Source organism: Protopterus annectens, chromosome 2.part2, assembly GCF_019279795.1.
Source record: "Protopterus annectens isolate FY-2018-M chromosome 2.part2, PAN1.0, whole genome shotgun sequence".
NCBI lineage: Eukaryota > Metazoa > Chordata > Ceratodontiformes > Protopteridae > Protopterus > Protopterus annectens.
In genome coordinates, this window is record NC_056730.1 from 522,853,422 (window position 1) to 522,874,938 (window position 21,517).

Sequence of the window (21,517 nt, forward strand, 5' to 3'; positions counted from 1 at the left end):
GGGTATCTACTCCAGGTTCTTTTTGGTGCCAAACAAAATTGGGGACTTAAGGCCCATTCTGGGCCCATCTACCCTGAACCTGTCCATTGCCAAAGAAAAATTCCAGATGGTCACCTTACAGTCCATCATGCCGTACCTGTAAGAGAGCAACTGGATGTGCTCATTAGACCTCCAGGATGCCTCCTATCACATAAAGATGCACAGAAGCTCCGGGAGGTTCCTCCGCTTCCATCTAGGAGTCAATCATTACCAATTTCGAGCCCTACCCTTTGGTCTTACCACAGCCCCCAGCGTGTTCAGCAAAGTGATGGCAGTAGTAGCAGCTAACCTGAGGCTTCAGGGGATTCAGGTCTACCCATACCTGAACGATTGGCTCCTCACTGCTCCCACCACGCATCTACTTTGTCAAACCAGGGATCATTTCCTAAAGCTTGCACTTCACTTGGGGATTACAATCAACGCATCCAAATCTCTTCTGGATCCTGTTCAGGTGATAGACTACATTGAGCATGGATAGACACTCTACAGTGCAAAATCTTCCTGACCATGGACAGAGTTCAAAACCTGAGGATGCATGTTTCCCTGATCTACCATTCTCACCTTCCATCGGCAGAATCTGTTTTGAGGGCCCTAGGTTCTATGGCAGACACCATAATGCTTCTTCCATGTGCCCAGTTACACATGCGAGTACTACAGTTGACTCTAGCAGTGCAATGGTCCCTGTTGGATCTTCCATTATCTTATCCAACACACCTCAGTCGAGTCTGCAGGTCGTCCCTTCTTTGGTGGATGTACTCTCTGGAAATCCTGGCGGGACAACCTTTTGTTCCAGCCCATGTCCAAGCCACAGTGACCACGGATGCCTCCTAACTTGGGTGGGGGGGGCATTGTTTGGGCAGGACAGTCCAAGGCTTGTGGTCCCCTGTCGAGACCAGTTTGCATATAAACATTCTGGAGATGAGGGCAGTCCTTTAGGTGTTACAGGCTCTTCATGCCTTTCTTCTTCTGGGAACCACTGCAGTTCAGTCAGACAACATGTCAGTGGTCTGGTATGTCAACAAACAAGGAGAGACCAGATCTTAACCCCTCTGTCGCAAGGCCATGAGAGTTTGGGAATGGGCGATCTCCACCGGTCGCTTTCTGATAGCAAGGCACATTCCTGGATAGTCCAACATCCTGGCGGACAGGTTAAGTCGGACTATACTGATGCCTTACGAGTGGTCTCTGAATCCTTCAGGAGAGGAGCAGATCTTTTGGGAGTGGGATCAGCCTTGCTGCGATCTCTTTGCATCTCCTTCCAACGCGAAGTGCAGTGAGGAGTTCTTCTGAACTCCCAGCCGGGGGAATCCCCCAGAGATGCTCTAGTCCATGCTTGGCCTCCTGGTCTTCTGTATGCCTACCCTCCAGTACCTCTTAATTCGAAGTTTCTACAGAAAGCTTGTCGACTGGGGAGCAAAGTGATCCTCATTGCCCAGTTTTGGCCTCGCCAGGTATGGTTTCCCTTCCTTTAGTCTCATCTTCTGGCTCCACCTTGAATCTTGGATCCCATTCAGGATCTTATTTCACACCCCTTGAGGGTTCCTCATCCGAGCCTGGACAGTTTGAAGCTCACTGCTTGGCTGCTCCAGTTCCCCTAATTGCTAGGACTCCTGGATTATCCTCTTTAGTCAGGTCTATTCTGGTGGCAGCTCATAAGTCTTCACCAGGAAGATTTACCGTAGCAAATGGAAACATTTTTCCTTTTGGGCTTCTCAAAGGAGTTTAGACCTTTTTACGGCTCCTGTTCCTGCTATTTTCAATTTTTTAGCAAATATTTTTGACAAGGAGCAAGTTCTTTTACTATCAAAGTTCATTTAGCTGCCATCTCTCATTTTCATGTGGGTGAGAATTCTGCTTCTCTAGCCTCTTCCAGACTGTGTAAAGCCTTTATTAAAGGTAGTTTCCTATTATGTCCCCCGGTCAAGGATCCTGTTCCCCCATGGGACCTTACTATGGTTCTTCAAGCTTTGGTCGTGAAGCCATTTGAACCTACAGCAACCACGGAAAGTTTTTGTCTTGGAAAACGTTTCTAGTGGCTATCACCTCTGCTAAAAGGGTTATAGAACTGCAAGCGTTGTCTATTAAAGTTCCATACATGATTTTCCATAAGGACAGGGTTTCCCTTCATTCCAATCCGCCCTTTCTTCCCAAGGTGACATCACAAGTTAACATCAATCATACCATTAATTTACCTATTTTTTCCAAATTTTGCTAACAAAATGGAATACAGACTCCACTTGTTGGATGTTCATAGACCATTACAATTTTATTTACACAGGACTAGAACCTTTCGTAAATCTGATCACTTGTTTGTGTCCTTCTCTAAACCCTTTTTGGGTAAACCTATCTCTAAGGTCACTATCAGTAGGTGGATTTCCTTGTGCATCCTTCAGGTCTATAAGGATAAAGGTTTGTCTCCTCCAGATCAGGTGAAAGCTCATTCAACTTGGTCAATGGCTACTTCTGCGACCTTTTGGTTGAGAGTCTTATTGGATTATATTTGTTCTGCAGCTACTTGGTCCTTATCTCAAACCTTTATTTCTCACTACAAATTGGATTTATTTTCTAGAAGGAGAGCATCCTTTGGTTCCGTGGTGCTCCAGAATATCCTTCCATGAGGGCCACCCAGGAGTTTAGTAGCTGGGGACTCTGTCCCACAGGTTGAAGATCAAATAAAGTAAACTACGTCAGATAAAGAAGTTATGTACTCACCATAACGTTCCATCTGAGTAGTTCTACTTCATTTGTCTTCAACCATCCCCCTGGCCTTACCATATGGACAGCCTGTTTGGCTGAAGTTTTAGGTACGTAAAGTGATTTTACAGGTTGGGTTCTCAGTATAAGTGGCAGCAAACTCGATCTGGGGGTTGGAAGGTACTTGAGGTGTATTATGGGTAAGGGGAGGGGCTTGGAGCTCAAAGCAGATGCTAGTGAACTTGCCGGCTCGGATCCGATATGGCTCCGGTACCCACAGGTTGAAGACAAATGAAAAAGAACTACTCTGATGGAACATTATGGTGAGTACATAACTTCTTTTTTTTGTTCCCAGTACAGTTCACAAATAAGACTGATAAAGGGAAAAAGGACAGGCTTGGAAAATAATGTGAAACCATTAAAGAAGCACACAAAAACGTTCGCTGTAGAGAACCAAATGAGGGTCCAGACCGAGACTGCAGTCAAAAATAAAATATTTAATGTTCCAAAAGCACTGGACACACAAGAAACGCTTGATACAAATGCTTTACACACAGAAAGTACGTTTTTGAAAATCTTCATCAGATAGCAAACACCAAGCCTAGGTAACATTACAATAAATACATTTGTTTGCATGAATGCACCAATGAATTCATAACAATTAAACAAATCAATGATTCAATTAAAAATGTGAATTAATTAAAAGTTAAAAACTTTTCAAATATAATTTCCGTGTCACTTCAACAACAATAATACACAAGTTTGTAAAAATAAAAGTTTATATTTAAATACTAAAATCTTTACCATAAAATAGATGTTTAATATAAAATCTGTTTTGTACCCATAAAATTTAATTAAAAACATTTTGAAGGTCATTTTAAACCATTTATAATCCTATGCTACCCTCTAGTGGAAGTTTATAGTTTAGCACTCCTTAATTTTAAAACTGGAAGGATAGATATCATATCATTTAAACCGGGGTTTCTATTGGCTTCCAATATAATTTGCCGTAATAACTCTCTATATTCAAGTTTAGTCTCCCACATTCCCCCGCTAATTTCTCTAGCCACTGTTTCGATTACGAAAAAAATAAAGGAGGCTTGTGGGCAAGTTAAAATATGTTTAAAAAGTGCATTGTTCATGTTATGCTTACTAATTTCATAAAAGTGTTCATATATTCTTAATTTGAGCTTTCTCTCTGTTTTACCAACATAAAATGATCCACAGATTGAGCAAAGAGCTAAATAAACCACACCATTGGTGTTACAGTTAGAAAAAGAATAGCTTTTAATGTGTTTGTTCCTGCTAGGAATATAGATACTGAAAGCATTAATATGTGAACATTGGGAACATGAACCACATTTAAAGGTCCCCAATCTTTTAGATGTACCTTGAACCACCTCCAAACTCAAATAACCTAAAGTTAGTATCCCTTCTATAAGTAAATTTTAAGGGTTGACTATGAATTTGTTTGAGTTCTGATATTTGTTTAAAACATTCCCATTCTCTAGAGACGGTTTGTTTTATATACCCTGAATCACCTGTAAAATCCATAACGTATGTCTCATCCCAATCATTAGTAGAAGTATTAGAATTATGACAAGAGTTAGGTCCTTCATCACAACCCAAAATGGGGGCAAACCTCTCTTTCCTACCTTCATTCACTTCTTTACTAACTTCACAAATCAGATTTTCAGGGTAACATCGGTCTCTGAACATTTGGGTAACAAAGTCACATTCCTTTAAAAATTCAGTATCTTCGGAAGTCATACAACTTATTCTAACTTACTGTCCTTTGAGTATGTTTTTTTTTTTTGAAAGAACGGATGCCCACTATTGAAGTGGAGATATGAGTTGGAAAAGGTTCCTTTTCTACTGACTTTGGAAGAAAAGGAATGATCTAATTTAGTCAAAGAAATATCCAAATAAATCCGTTGTTGAGTATCAAAATGGTAGGTAAAGTCCAAAAATACTGTGGTACCTTTCAAATAGGAAAGAAGTTCAAAAAATCTTTCTTGAGAATAATTCCAAAAAATACAAATGTCATCAAGAAAGCGTTTGTAAAAACACCAACAATTGGAAAACTCTGAATCAGTGACAAATAATTTTTCCCACCTAGACAAAACTATATTTGCATAAGTGGGGGCATATTTTGCCCCCATAGCAACCCCTCTTTCTTGCTTATAAAATTCCCCTTCAAAGAACATAAAATTGTTCTTAAGAACCATTTCCATTAATAACAGGCATGTCGTAAAGTCCTGCGAACTAAATTTACCACTATCTCTCATACTTTCCTCAAGCCATAATAAACCAATTTCATGAGGAATACAACCAAATAGGTCAACAATATCCAAAGTTATGAAAAGTATATTAGGATGAAATAATTCAGGTTTTACCTGCCTAAGAAAGTCCCAGGAATCCTTTAAAACAGTAACTCCCTCACTTGAGAGTGTTTTCAACTTAACATCTACATATTTTGCTAGAGAGGTAGTAATGGAACCCTCAGAGGAAACAATGAGTCTTAAGGGTGGATCCACGGGGTCCTTGTGGACCTTTGGAATGCCAAATACTGATGGTGTCCTGGGATATTTGTTAAACAAAAAATTATAAATGTCTAAGTCAATAGATCCTTCTAACAACAAATCATTTAAAAGAACATTAATTTTAGAATAAGCTATATTAACTTCATTCAAAGATGATTGTTAGAAAAATGTGTATTTGAATACATGAGAAATGCTAGTTTGAAAGCAAAGTAGTATTTAATGCATTTTATTCTATTAATCATATAGTAGTAAAATTAATTCATGTCTAAATGTGAAGTAGTTTTGAAACTGCAGTGTGGCTTGAAGCAAAAGCTGATCCCTGACCCTGACAGAATGCTAGCTTAGCAAGTTTTAATGTTTATGCTTTTCATAAGTGTTTATCTGCTGGGTCAGGAAATTAAATGTGTAAATCTTCCGCTCCTTCCTGATAAGATAACTTGTCCTTGTAAATAATGAAATCTTCCTTTCCTGATGGAGTAACTTGCCCTTGTAAGATAAAAACACAGCTGTGTGAGAAAGTGTAACAGAACAAAGGCATGCATTAAAAGACTGAAGCTGCTATTGTATTCGAACTGATACAAGTAACTTCGAAGTAACTTTACAGAAAGACATTATGACTGACCAGCTGGATAGCAAGGCCATATTGTATCTAAAGGAAAAGTTGTTTTTAAATGTACTGCATCAGCATTATTAGATGAATAGAATACTGTTAGTAAAAGTGATGTAGATGCCTTGTGACTAACCACGTCAGTAAGGTGGGCATAACTTGAATGCAAACACTATAAAATATTCTGTACTTCCTGCATCATGTCAGACAAAATTCTGTACTTGTATGTTTTTTTGCCTCCTGGTGTACACTAGTAAACTTTTGAATCTGAACCTCCTGTGTATTGAATTCTGATTTTTTATTTAACAGTTTGGTCCTTTCGAGACGGAATTCCCTTGGTAAGCTGCAGATCAGAGTGTATCGGTGGTTGAATACTGCGCAGGAGAAGTTACCGAAATGGTTCTTCTTGAATGAAAAGACCTCCGACTGAATTGTCGTGTGTAAAGAGGCTGGCCACTTTTCTGATCTGTGGCCGAAGAGCGGAATTTGAACATTTTTTCAAAACCAGGAGGCTCAGGTAGGAAGAATTTGCCTTTTTTCTGTTTTAGATCAGGGACTAGGTTACAGTATATTGTTGTCAAGATTTGTTTTTGCAGATCAGGGACAAAAGGAAGTACTGTATATTTTGTCATAGATCAGGGTAACAGAATAAGGTAGATAGTTATTCTAGATAAACTGTAAACAGGAACTAAGAAATTGACATCACGTGATAAAAAAAGGGTTACGTAACATTTTCTTTGAAATGGGTAATCAGTGCACTAAAACCTCGCGAGATCCGCCCCTAACCGAAGACGCAAAATACATGCAATTACAGTGTGCTGATAATGTTAGGTATTATACGAAATGGGTTAACAAATATGAATTTGATGGTAAACTAGATAAACTTTCACTAGTTAAACTCCTTAAACAGCTTAAATCTGATGCAGGAGGTCAGGCAAAAAAGCAACGCCAACTAGTCATACCTCAAGCACACAGGTGGATTGAGGAAGCAAATCGTAGAGAACAGAAGCTTAAAAATTCAAAAACATTATTTTTAGACAAAGAGGATAATAACTTGGTAATAGCTACAGCTCCTCCTCCTCCCTTGCCCCCTCCCTTACCCTTTTCAGGATATGAAGCGAGTGGACAGGCTGGTCCACCTCCGCGTTATCCTGAAGTTTCAGTAAGACCACAACCATTTGTTAGAGATCCTATTGAGACTAGGTCTCGAACACGTAAAACACATAGGGACACAGAATCATACCAGATAGAGAGGAATCTACAGGATGAGAGTGAGGAAGAAATATGCCCACTTATAGAAGTTCCAAATCCTCAAGCAGGACAGGAAGGGCAAGACCCAACACTCTTCGTATATAGACCATGGACACCGGAAGACATCCAGAAGGCTACTGAGGGAATCCCCCATCCGAAAGTTAATTTTACGAAATTTTTAGAAGATTTACAAGGCATGAGGTTAAGTTACCACTTGAATGGGGAAGAAATAGAAAAAGTAGTAAGACAAATTATAGGTCCAGATTGGCACATGATTTGTGGCACCTGAAATCCTCGTAATGCAGAACTTAGGCCACTCCCACATAGCGACGCAGAATTAGACAACAGAGTAAAAGGTCTGACAGACCGAATCTCTGAGAAATGGAAACCTAGAGCACACTGGACTTGCATTAATCAATGCATGCAACAGGAAAATGAGACAATAGATGGATATTATGCTAGATTATTAGAATGTTTTAATAATCATAGCGGTATGTCGGTTCCTGAGAACCAAACGAATGATTCCCCATATGAACAACAATTAAAAAATGCATTTTTGAAAGGTTGCATTTCACCTATTAGTAGCTTCATTACGAAGCATATGATAGATCATCGAACAGGGAGGCTACAAGCCTTACTCGAATACGCTAGACATGCTGAGAGACATTTTAATAGCAAAAAGAAAAAGAAGGCGCAAGTCTTCACTGCTGAAGACGGAGCTGAAGTATTTATATTACAGTCGGGTAAAAAGGGCAAGAAAAAAGAATGCCCAGGGAAACAAACAGTTTGATAAATGATCAGAAGATTTTGAAGAAAGGAAAAAGAGAGGTGAATGCTTCAAGTGCGGAAAGAAAGGGCATCTAGCTAGGGACTGTAAACAAAATAAGAAAGCAACGACGGAAGATAAAGGAGAAGAGGACTGACTATATGATAGTGAGGATACATCAAGTAAAAGTCAGAAATCATCAGGAAAAGTTAATAAACAGAAAGCAAATGTAAATGTAGTAGAAGGGACAGAGGAAGTACAAATTGACTTAGACGAAAATGGAAATGAAATTTTAGATTTAGCATTGTTGAGCCTGGAGCTCTACCTAGCAGATACAAAACCGGAAGTGACATTTCTGGTGGAGTGAAGGGAAGTCAAATTCCTGTGTGACTCAGGAGCGCCACAGACTTTGATACATCCTTCTAAGTTACCAGAACACTCTGAATCACCTGATTATATATTAGTAAAAGCAGCAAATGGACAGCTATACAGGGAACCACTTTCCCATGATATAGCAATAACTGACCCTGTTTCAGGTATGACCCAGAGAAGTAAAATAGTTGTGTCTGCAAAGTGTCCAGTAAACCTATTGGGCAGGGACCTTATGCAGATATTTGGCATAGCAGTAGTTCCAACTGTACAAGGTATGGAGGCACAGAGACAAATGGATACCTTTGTAGTGCGATCGGAGGGTGAAACCTTTTATTGGTACAGCCCGGACCTAGTCATGACTGGTCCAGGGGCAGTAACCGAGGAACTGATGAACATAGCCATCAGTAAAGCCCCCTCCCTTGACACTGATCGACAGCATTTGTTACACTGTACTCTATACTACTGTAGCACACCAGGACCTGATAGAGAATATGAGCAAGAATTGTTCAGAAATCGTGCAACTAGATTGGTTTTGCGTACTTTGTACTGGGATACTAAAGGGAACAGTGTAGTCAGCTGTGCATTACCTCAAGAATTCCTTGCATTGTATAAATCAAATCGGTTGCCACATGTCAGCTTGACAAAGAATAAAAGTGTTAAATGGGCAGATTTAGGAGAAAAAGTAACAAGATGGGAGAAACAGACTGATTTAGAACTGTCAGAACAAGTGATACAAAAACTGAATTGGTTGACACAGACACATCCAGCTGTACACTTGCAATCTAGCGAGGACAGCTGATTAGCATTTTTATTAGAAGAAGAAGAAAAGGCCTTATGTGAAATTCCAACAACTCTTTGGTCAACAGGCAAGTCAGATGTAGAACTTATTCGAACAGCAGGACCAGTTACAATTACCCCAAAGTCAGCTTTCAGACCACAGAAAAGACAATACCCTTTGAGAAAGGCTGCAGAAATAGGAATTAAGCCTATAATAGCAGCATTACTCAAAGAAGGAGTACTGGTAGAATCTCCTGATTCACCATGTAATACACCCCTATTTCCTGTTAAAAAGCAAACGGGGAATGGCGGATGGTACAAGATTTACAAGCTGTAAATAATGCAGTAATACCTAGAGCACCTACGGTGCCAGACCCACATACCTTGTTAAATGATTTAGAACCGCAACAGAAGTATTTCTCTGTGGTAGATATTAGCAATGCTTTCTTTTCAATACCTATACATCCTGATAGTCAATATTGGTTTGCATTTACATTTCAGGGTAAAAGGTATACATATACTCGACTACCACAGGGATATTGTGAGAGCCCAACAATTTTTGCACAAGAAATGGCTAGCAACCTGGCAGGATTTACCCCACTGGGAGGTAGTCAAATTCTACTTTATGTAGATGACATCTTGCTAGCAGCCCCCACCCAGCAGCAGTGCAGGGAGGATACTGTAGCATTATTGAAATTTTTAGCAATACAAGGGCACAAATTAAACAAAAGTAAGTTACAACTTTGGAGAAAACAAGTTAGATACTTGGGATATGTAATATCCAATGAAGGTAGAATACCAGATGAGGAAAGAAAAACAGCGATTTTGCAAGCACTCAAACCAACAACCAAGAAAGAAATGATGTCTTTCTTAGTTACAACTAATTTTTGTCGGAGCTGGATACCAAATTATGCTTTAGAATCTGCTCCACTGACTGATTTGATATATAAGACACCAATGGCAGCATAGATTTCTTGCAATGGACAACTGAAGCAGAAACAGCTTTCTGCAGGTTGAAGCAGTTGATAGCTTCTTCATAAGTTTTAGGACTTTCAAATGATCACAAACGATTCTTTCAGACCGTAGATTGTAAGCAAGGGTATATGACGTCAGTATTGACGCAACAACATGGGGACAAGCAACGCCCCATAGCCTACTATTCATCACAGTTAGACCCAGTGGTGTGATCTTTGCCTCACTGTGTACAAGCAGTAGTTGCAGCCGCAAAGGCAGTGCAGGCTTCGGCCTCAGTGGTGTTATTCCACCCTCTCACATTGAGAGTGCCTCATGCAGTTGCAATAATTTTACTGCAAGAGAAAATGGCATACCTTTCTCCTGCTAGACATCTTTCATGTATGACTATACTGCTGAGCCAACCTCATATGACAATTGAATGATGTACGACATTGAATCCGTCAACATTACTTCCAACTCCTGCGGAGGGCACACCACACAGCTGCCTGCAGGAAATTGAACAGTTAGCTTTACCTAGACAAGATCTTACAGATATGCCCTTGGATAATGCCGAGGTGACATATTACATGGATGGCTCATGCAGAAGGGGTCCTACAGGGAAGAATCTGGTGGGATATGCAGTAGTTACAGACACTGAAATTTTAGAAGCTCAATCCTTACCACACAACTTATCTGCACAAGCAGCAGAGTTAATAGCTTTGACGAGAGCATGTACTTTAGCAGAAAACAAGTGTGTAAACATATATACTGACAGTCAGTATGCTTTTTCTACAGTACATGTATTTGCACAACAATGGAAAAATAGAGGAATGATAACATCCAGTGGAAAACCTATTAATCATGCGCAATTTATTTTGGAGCTATTAGAATCTATTCAGTTACCTACCAAAGTAGCTATTTGTAAATGTGTAGCTCATACAAAACAACAGGATAAGATTTCAAAAGGCAATGCACGAGCTGATGCGGCTGCAAAGCAAGCAGCCTCAGACTCAGAAACTTTATTTTTGAATGAGGAATTACAACCCTCTGAGATTTTAGATTTAGACATGTTAAAAACAATGCAGATGCTTACTACAAAAGCAGAAAAACAAAAATGGGTAAAACGAGGTGCAATTCTTGAGAATGGACTGTACATTTCAAAGAGAAAAAAAACAATATTGCCGTCTAATTTATTTAGATATGCAGCTTTGTTGAGCCATGGGCAGAGCCATGTCTCAACAGGGGGGATGGTACAGTTAGTAAATCGAATACTCCAAACATATGGATACATAAACTACACAAAAAAATTTTGTGCAGCTTGTCATACTTGTAACAAGCACCATGCACAAGGAGCATTTAAAACCAAGCAAGGAAGTTTTCCTATACCACCATACCCATTCCATACTATTTGCATGGATTTCATAGAATTGAATAAATGTGAAGGGAAGAAGTTTTGTTTAGTTATTGTAGACATGTTTTCTAAATGGGTAGAAGCTTTTCCAACCAAAAACCCGGATGCAGAAACAGTGGCGAAAGCCCTGATAAAAGAAGTAATCCCTAGATTTGGCATTCCGGAAAGGATTTATAGTGACAACGGCACACATTTTGTGAATCAAACGATTCACCAGCTTGGGAGATTTTTTGGTATCCCCTTAAAGAACCATTGTGCCTACCACCCACAGTCAGCAGGACTGGTGGAAAGGTACAATGGTACCCTAAAAAATAAACTTAGGAAGCTAGTAGAGGAGACCCAAAAGAATTGGATATACTGTCTGCCTTTAGCATTGCTGAGTATGAGAACGGTTCCAAATGTAAAGGGTTTGACTCCCTTCGAAATGGTTTTTGGGAGAGCATATTATGTGCCTCAGTGGAAAGCTCTCATGCCTGCAGAGCAAGAGGCTGACAGTTCGTTAGCAGAATATATGAAGAAATTGTTAAGGAATAAATCTGTTTTGCAGTTTAACTCTTTTTCAGATAAGGAACAGACCAGACCGGTGGAAGCAGTCTTGGCCCCAGGATCGTGGGTTTGGCTGAAAGTGATGAAAAGGAAAAACTGGGCGAGTCCAAAGTGGGAAAGTCCGTACCAGGTTCTGTTGGCAACACCTACTGCAGTCAGAGTAGCTGAGAGGAAGTCCTGGGTTCATTTGACACATTGTAAACCGGTAAAGAACTTTCAACTTGATAAAAACTTTGAGACTGATACACAACCAGACCGAGATGGCCAAAAACAAAGCGAATAGAAGTTTAGATCAACCCCAGAGATGTTGCATAATCATTTTGTTGTGTGTACATTTATTAACTGTAATTGTGACAATTTTCCTCTTGCTGTGGTTCATCCTACACACAACCACACAAGTGAAAGTGGGAAGGTGTGATGAAACGTCTATAGACTGGCATCCAAATTTTAACACATACCTGGCCATGAAACATGTGTATGCAGAGACTATGAACATTTCAAATTGCTGGGTTTGTACAGCTATACCAACAGCATATGGAGGACTCATAATGTCCGCTGTCCCTTTGGGGGTAAATGAGACTTGGGAGAATTTACTTTTCGACACAGGAACTGTGAGATCACAGGACAAAATAGCTTTATTTTTACCTGTCACACAAAAAGGAGTTGTATGTTTCTACAAAAATGACACCCTCCAGGTAGGCTGGAGCAATTGCAATATAACCATATCTTACCGATGTTATATTAAGAATAGTAATGGCAATACTTTTTGCAATACTAATTATGACTCATATTTAAACTCATTGAAAATGACTATGAGTGACATTCAAAAAAATCCAGTTTTGTTTAAACAATTGTCAGTTATAGATCAAAAAATGTTTCATGCAGGGCTAATGCGTATTAGTACTAAAGTAGAAAACTGTTATTTTATTTGTGGGGAAAAAGGCATATAAATGGTTACCTAAGAATTGGTCCGGCAGTTGTTTTTTGGGTTATCTGGTTTCAGCAATAAGACATACTGCAGAATTACCTTTAGGTAAGATACGGAACGTAAGAGAAACAGCTCGAAAATCTGAAGGTCCAGTTAAGAAACCTGTGAATCCAGTTGGGAAGATCGAAGCTGGTTGAAAAAGACCATAATTCAGTAAAAGACAAAAGTGAATTGACTCATATGGACTTGAGTGACAGTGTTATATCCTGGGCAGGAATATTACCAGCCTATGGAGCAGTCAAATCGATTTGGGAGCTGAGGAAGTTGTCGAAACTTCTCGAAGTAATGAGTAATGCAACTTTTTCCACCCTAGAATTGGTGACTGATGAACTGAATGCAATGAGAACTGTTGTGCTACAAAATTGGATGGCTCTTGACTTCACCCTAGCGGCGAGAGGTGGTACGTACGCGCTTATCAAAGAAGAAGGCTGTGCTTTCATCCCTGACAATCGCCACGAGATAAATAATCACCTAGAGGTAATTCAGCAAGTATCAGCCATGACTGAACCAGGCCCAAACCCACTGATGGACTTTTTCCAGAATCTGTTTGGGGGGTGGGGTTCCATCCTAATGAACATTCTAATTGCTATTTGTGTGGGTATACTCCTAATAGCAGCATGTGTTTGCTGTGGAATTCCCTGCATGAAAAGATTAATCAAAGATTTCGTTGATGTATCTGTTACTGAAACTTTCTACCAAGATATTGAAATTGAAAGATTGATTTCAGATGATGCTTTTTCTGAAGTATAGATTAAATGACTCACCTAGCTGAAAATCCAGAGCGGAAAAGGCTAGGAGATGAAATAACACTATGCATACTTCAAAATAGAATAAAAAGTATTAATAGGGGAAAATGTTAGAAAAATGTGTATTTGAATACATGAGAAATGCTAGTTTGAAAGTAAAGTAGTATTTAATGCATTTTATTCTATTAATCATATAGTAGTAAAATTAATTCATGTCTAAATGTGAAGTAGTTTTGAAACTGCAGTGTGGCTTGAAGCAAAAGCTGATCCCTGACCCTGACAGAATGCTAGCTTAGCAAGTTTTAATGTTTATTCTTTTCATAAGTGATTATCTGCTGGGTCAGGAAATTAAATGTGTAAATCTTCCGCTCCTTCCTGATAAGATAACTTGTCCTTGTAAATAATGAAATCTTCCTTTCCTGATGGAGTAACTTGCCCTTGTAAGATAAAAACACAGCTGTGTGAGAAAGTGTAACAGAACAAAGACATGCATTAAAAGACTGAAGCTGCTATTGTATTCGAACTGATATGAGACCTTTAAGAAGTAACTTTACAGAAAGACATTATGACTGACCAGCTGGATAGCAAGGCCGTATTGTATCTAAAGGAAAAGTTTTTTTTAAATGTACTGCATCAGCATTATTAGATGAATAGAATACTGTTAGTAAAAGTGATGTAGATGCCTTGTGACTAACCACGTCAGTAAGGTGGGCATAACTTGAATGCAAACACTATAAAATATTCTGTACTTCCTACATCATGTCAGACAAAATTCTGTACTTGTATGGTTTTTTGCCTCCTGGTGTACACTAGTAAACTTTTGAATCTGAACCTCCTGTGTATTGAATTCTGATTTTTTATTTAACAATGATTTAGAATATTTACTATCATTGGACAACATATATTTCATTTTTGATTCATACAAAATGTAGTCCATAAGCACAGTTCCACCCCCTTTGTCAGGTTGTATAATTCTCACAGCTTTGTTGTTCATCAGTTCATTCAATAATAATTTTTCATTTTTGGATAGGTTAGAATTAACCCTATGTACATTAATAGTATTTCTAATCTCCCTCTCCAATATTAACTCCAAATTCTTAAGCTGTGGATGCAACTGGGGGTTGAAAGTACTTTTTTTCTTAAAAACTGGTTGTGCAGATATATTGTCAGAACCTGCAAACATCAAAGCCAAATTTTTCTTTCTTAAAAATAACTTCATATCTACAAGGGATTTAGCAGTACTCGCTTTCCTTACAGGAATAAATTTAAAACCTTTACTAAATAATTCAAAGTGACCTAAAGTAATGGGTACCACACTGTAATTGAAAATGTTATAGTTCTTATACTCTAAAATATTACCTTTCTGAACAATTTCACTACCTACATTTTGATTATGATTGACTAATATCTGGGATTTCCCCTGTGATTGTAATAGTTGTTGTAATATACTGGTTTCTTCTTCCGTATCCTGTTGGACCTCCATAAGGGAGGGGGAGGGAGATCTAAAGGGTCATTTTGATCAATTGCAGGGAAATCATCATAGAAGGCTTCATCTGGAACATATGGATGTGCCCTAGACCTGTTGTGTGTACCTATGTATCGTTCATTAGTATCAACATTAAAAGTCCTGGGTTTAGGATATGCTGTACCCTCCTCGTATTCCCTGATATCCCTTTTTAGTTTTCCTTGTTTACGCTTCATATTGTTGTGACAATCCAAATCAATTTGTTTAAAAATATTGAAATACAAAGATTTTTCTGACTCTACATTAAACAAGAGGTCCTGAATAATGTTGGAATTAACAGCTTCCATTTTGTCCAGCAATGTTACCCTCATTCTCTCATTCTCAGTAACAATAGCCTCTACAACCTCCAAACCACACTTGTCAAAAATTTTAATAAGTTCAGTGTGAAAAGTAGAACCTTCAACCACACGATTCGGAAACTTGCAAACTCGCAAGCCCTTAGGAACTATATTTCTGTTTAAACATTCTTTCAAAAAAACATTGTCACAACCCAAGCGTTTATATTTGTCCATATAAAATTGTAAGAAATCCAAACTCTCCTTATAAGTCCTAGAACCTTTGTCCTGAACATTAACATCCGAATGGTTGGAATTTATTGTGTAATTCTTCTTAATAAAGTCACTGTAATTAAAATTACGAGAAGAATTTGAAAAGTCACCTTGCGCACCAGTTCCTTCAGCCCTGTTGCTGGAATTACGTGTGTTCTGTTCATCGGCGTTGTCAGCAAAGTTGGAACGCAACAACTGAGGAAACTCGTGGTAATCGTGTAAATCCAAACGAGTGGAATCAGAACCATGATGATTTGGGTTTAAATTGTGCATATGGTTCCGGTACCCACAGGTTGAAGACCAATGAAAAAGAACTACTCTGATGGAACATTATGGTGAGTACATGACTTCTTTTTTTTTGTTCCCAGTACAGGTCACAAATAAGACTGATAAAGGGAAAAAGGACAGGCTTGGAAAATAATGTGAAACCATTGAAGAAGCCGGGGAGCCACCTGAGCCATGACTCTCATAGTGATCAGTCATTACTCAGGCTAGCTACTTACCTTCCCTTCTCCAGATCTGATTGGAGAATTGCTAGCTTTTTTTGTACAGCGTTGGAAAAACATAGCCCAGGACCAGTGGGTTATGAAGATTCCGCAGCAGAGTTATAGACCACAGTTTCTAAGTCTCCAAAAGTGCAGGGGCATACCATCCATACCAGGAGATTAACTGAAAGTAGATCAGGGAGCCATAACGAGGCTACCCAAGTCAGAAGAAAAAAAAAGACTTTTACCTAATCCTCATGCCCAGAAATAAAAAAGGCACATGGAGATCCATAGAAGATCTAGCAAGATTAAACAAATTCATTGTCATTCCATAGCTGCAGAGGTTGGACTTTCAAGGCCTCCCCATTTTTCCCCCTCAAGCATTCATAGTCCCTGTGGACCTGAAAGGTGCCAATCTGCATATTTGCATTGCCAGGGTCCACAGAAAGTTTCAACTTTTCATAGTAGGGGAGACAGTATTACCAATTAAATTCTTGCCTTTTGGCTTGTCTGCTACACTCATGTTCTTAACCAAATCCCTGGCTCTAGTAATAGCCTTTTGCAAGACAAAGGGCTTCCACATTTGCCCATACCTGGACAACTGTTCCTCAAACAGATTCCCTAGAGGAGATTCACAAGGCTCTGGCCTTTACCCTGAATTTCCTCAGGGAGTGTGGACTCTCCCATCAATATGAGAAAGCTCAGTTTAACCATAACAAAGAAACTTCCTATGGTTCCGTTGAACCAAAACCTTCAGAAAGCTTTCATATTTTTGACCCTCTTATTGCAGAATGTCCTGGAGAAGGAAGTAATAACAGCAAGTGAATTTCTTAGAGTGCCGGGCAACATTGTTTCTTGCATTCTGAGGGTGACCTGATTGTATATGAGGAAATTACACTGGTATCTAAGGAACAGATAGGGCAGCTACACCAAAGTGTGGGGATGCCCTACAGATCACCACAAACTACCCAGAACCTGACCACATATTCCTCCAATCTAGCTTGGGGAGACTGTGAGGCCACAGAAATTGCAGGGCACATTAGATCAAAACATAAGGCATAAGGAAAGCCAGATGTGAAAGAAAGAAGAAAAAATGGTTGTGATACTGTTTCTAAGACCATTCAGGCAGACATGGGTAAAAGGCGTCCTTTAAACTCTTACACGCTATACCACAGGGACATGGTAAATCAAGAAACAGAGAGGAATCCAGTCCTACATACTGTGCAGACTGGCAGTATAAGTAAAGAATATTGCCCGAGAGGCAGGCATGATCCTTTCAGCAGCATGCATTCCCACCAAAGAAAACTTAGTGGTAGACTGAGCATATTGTAGAACCACACAAAGGCATGTCAAGTAGAAATATTTTCTTGGCTCTGGCCAAAGATTAGAGTGGTCTAGAAGTAGACTTTTTGACTCACCACAGTACAGGCAGCTGTCTCTAGGACTGCATCTCTAGCTGAACAGAAGATAAATGCCTTCTTTCCCAAATGGCAGGACAGTTTCTAAGCACTTTCCCTCCTGTACCTGTGATCCTCAAAGAATTACAAAATATCAAAAAGGACAGACCAGAAGCCATCTTGAGAGCTCCTTCTTGGACCAGATACCACTGGTTCTGTTACCTTCTTAAGCCTAACAAGGGAAAGACCAATACTTGTCTTAGCATAAGGACCTCCTCAACTCAGAACAAAGGGTCCCTTTTGCAGCCCAATCTGACCACTCTAGGGTTGGCAGCTACAGTTTGACTTTAATCTCAACCAGGTACATGTATTCAAAGGACATGCTTAGTACTGCAAGGAAGGCTAGGAAACCAAACAAAAGGAAATGCTACCTAACAAAATAGAAACAATTCTTCCTCTAGTGTCTGTCCTGGGACCAAGACCCGAACACACCATATGTGTTACTGGCCCTGGACTAGTAGTTCTTTCCAAGACTTGCCTCTTTTATGGTTCTTTAAAGGTCTGCACACTCTCATTACAGTCTGCCTTGCAGTGGACCCTCCTTGTATTTAGGAGTATCAGTGAAACAATTTCTGAAAAGGATACTGTATCTTAGACCCACTAAGAAATTACATCTTTCTACCATGGGATCTTAACTTTGTTTCACAAAAGCTAACCCTAGTCCCTCTTTGAGACAGCTGCTTGAGCCCCCTACACATTTTATCTGGGACAACACTGTTCTTCGTGGCTTTCACATTTCTCAAAAGGATTTCATTTACAAGTGCTGATGTGCGGTGAACATTTTTTTGGGTTTTGCATCAGAACAGACTGTCTCATTACACCAGATCTTCCATGTCAAAACTAATAATGGATACTACTTTAAATCAAAACTATTCACATACTTTTTTTTCTTACATGAGACTAGAAGGGAGTCAGCCAAAGCCTTTGTTGGAAGGTAAAGTTGTGGAAGTTGGGCACTTGCAACTTGCAGGCAGGATATGCCACAGATAACTGTAACAGTGAATGTACTTCAACATCTACATTTATATTGTGTTCTTAAAACTGTACTGTACAAGATTTGAAGAAATGGGGACCAGAATCAGAAGAGCATATGCTTTTATTTTCTAATAACCATATCATCCTTGTTAGGGTTAGAGGGGTCAGAGCCTACCTCAACAAGCAACAGGCATAAAGCATATACCCAGAAATTATAAAGGCCCCGGTGGTCTTTAGCATATTATATACTTATGAACCCGTAGATACCATGTGCAAATTAAAAAGTGCACAAGCAATCATATGCATTCAGTACCTTGTACACAATGCTCTAATATAGCAGAAGGATGCTGCATACTTATAAGGAATTAAAAGTGGTTTGTAGTTTGACCATTTGGGCAGTTTTTCCATCTCTTTCAACTTTCTGGTTTAAAAGCCCATGTTTGTGCTTGTTTCCCACCTTTCCTGTAACTAATCTAGTCCAGATACAGATTTGCTGTATCCAGGACTGTTTGTAAGCTTCTGAGCAGTGCCAAAGTCTGCTCTTCAATTTTTTCCCTTAGGTCTGCTAGTTCTCTCCTCTCCTGCACTTTTACTAGCTTGTTAGTTTAGTACTTTACCAGACTTCTTGTAGCAATTATTGTAGTACACAAAAGTGCTACCAGCACTAAATGTTCTGCAAGGAAACAGCTCCAGTACTTATTAATGCTCACCCCTCCAGACATGTCTAAAGGTCAGTTCCCTGTGCTTTCTCCTATTAACCTGGTGAACTTGGGCATCCTGAGGCAATGTCGCAACTGCCTCATGTACACTGACAACCCTCTCCTCTTATCCCCCAACACTCAGACTTGTGATAGATGCACTTATTTATCCAAATTGGAAGCCACACACTCTACAGCCAAGACCGGAATAGCTGGTCAAGAAGAGAAGGTCACACATGCACCACACCACATGGAACACATAGCCCTCCAGAACACACACCAGCACTGCCTTCACATAAAAACAAAAACCACACACCCACCTTCACGGAGGCTCTCATTAAAAATCTAACCAAACAGCAGAGACCTCCAAGGCAGAAACGCACTCAACCACCACAACACTAATCACGAGACACATAACTCTTCTAAACAGTGTGCCACTCAACCAAAGCCCCTGAGGCAAAACTGCCCAACACACTAGTCATAGGTGACTTGATAGTGAGGCACACTGAAGTCCCACTCACTAGGTTGAGTAAGGAGAAAGTAACAGCTGCCTGTCAGGCGCCAGTATCCACCACATAACGCACGCACTCAGGCCCCTCAACAACAGGTACAAATATGACTCTGTCATTGTACATGTGGATGTGAATGACCTGAGACGTACTTCCCTGGACTACATGAAAAGAGACATGGAGGAGCTCTCGGATTATGTAGCCCTGAGCAGCATCTTACCATCACCCAGAATGATACCACAGTACAAGCAGAACATGATTAAATTCAACAATTGGCTAAGTTTCTGGTGCCATTCTAAGGGGATTTGGTATCTGTCTGCCTGGTATGACATGATTGACAGACCTCAATGCTTTGCCAAAGATGACCTGCATCTGTCACCCCTGAGCTTACGGATACTGGCCAAGGCTCTTGCCACCCCTATAGTGCCTTTTTTAGGAGGTGTTCTAAAGACCAAATTACCACCATAACAGCTACAAACAAATGCAATTTGAGGGTCATGCTGCTCAACACTAGAAGTCTAAATCTCAAAATGCACTCACTCGAAGTACTCCTTAAAATGGAGAACATCGGCATTTGTGCTGTAACAGACCTAGTTCAAGGTAGCACAAAGCACCCCTGCACTACCAGGCTACAACTCATTCCACACCTTTTGGCTCCAGAACTTGAACCAAAGCTCCAAAGGTGGTGATGTTTCCATATTCATAAAGGATGTGCACACCTCCAGACATAACGCATCTGAGATACTTCAGGTGCAGCTAACATTGGGTAAGACAGCGATTCAGGTCGTAGCCTGCTATAGGTCCCCAACAATGTCCCAAGATTCACACTCCACATTCCTAAGCACCCTGGAGAATATTTGGGTCCAACCTAACACTCATACTGGGTAATTTCAACTACCCCTCCATTAACTGGGAAAACCACTCATGTACCAGTACACTTGCCCAATGCTTTCTGGAATTCATTAATTCCAATGCCCTGGACCAGCTCATTCTTACCCCCACAAGAGGTAGCAACATCCTTGACCTGGTCATTGCTAACATGGGTAACCGTTGCTCTACACAAATAGTAAACTTCTCCCTGGTTAGATTTGATCTCAAGCTAATCACCTTGGAAATCCACACCCCCCCCCACCCCCAACAAAGGTAACCACAATGAAAAACATATCCAAAGCTAAATTTGGGCTCCTAAAAACAGAGGTGGCTAACTTCACGGCACCCATGCAAATGGAGAATAGTTGCATGACTGCCAACTCATACATCAGTGCACTGTACGAACACATACACAAATGCATGGATCTTGCCATACCCAATAGAACTAAGATGCTCTCCTCAAAAAAGGAAGCCAATCTGGTGGTCCCCTGCCATAAACAAACTCTATAACAGAAGGAGGAAACTGATGTAGAATAAGGTGAAGTCCCAAGATTGGAAAAACTCACTTATCAGCCTCAACAAAAGGTTGAGATCCCTCGTCAAATCCTGTAAAGCTAGCTATGAAAACAGAATTGCAGCAGATAGTAAAGACAACCACAAGGCCTTCTATAGTTATGTAAAGAATCTCCATGGCAATACCCAGATTTGCTCTGAGCTACTGCACAATGGTACCTCCTATATCAAAACCAATACTTT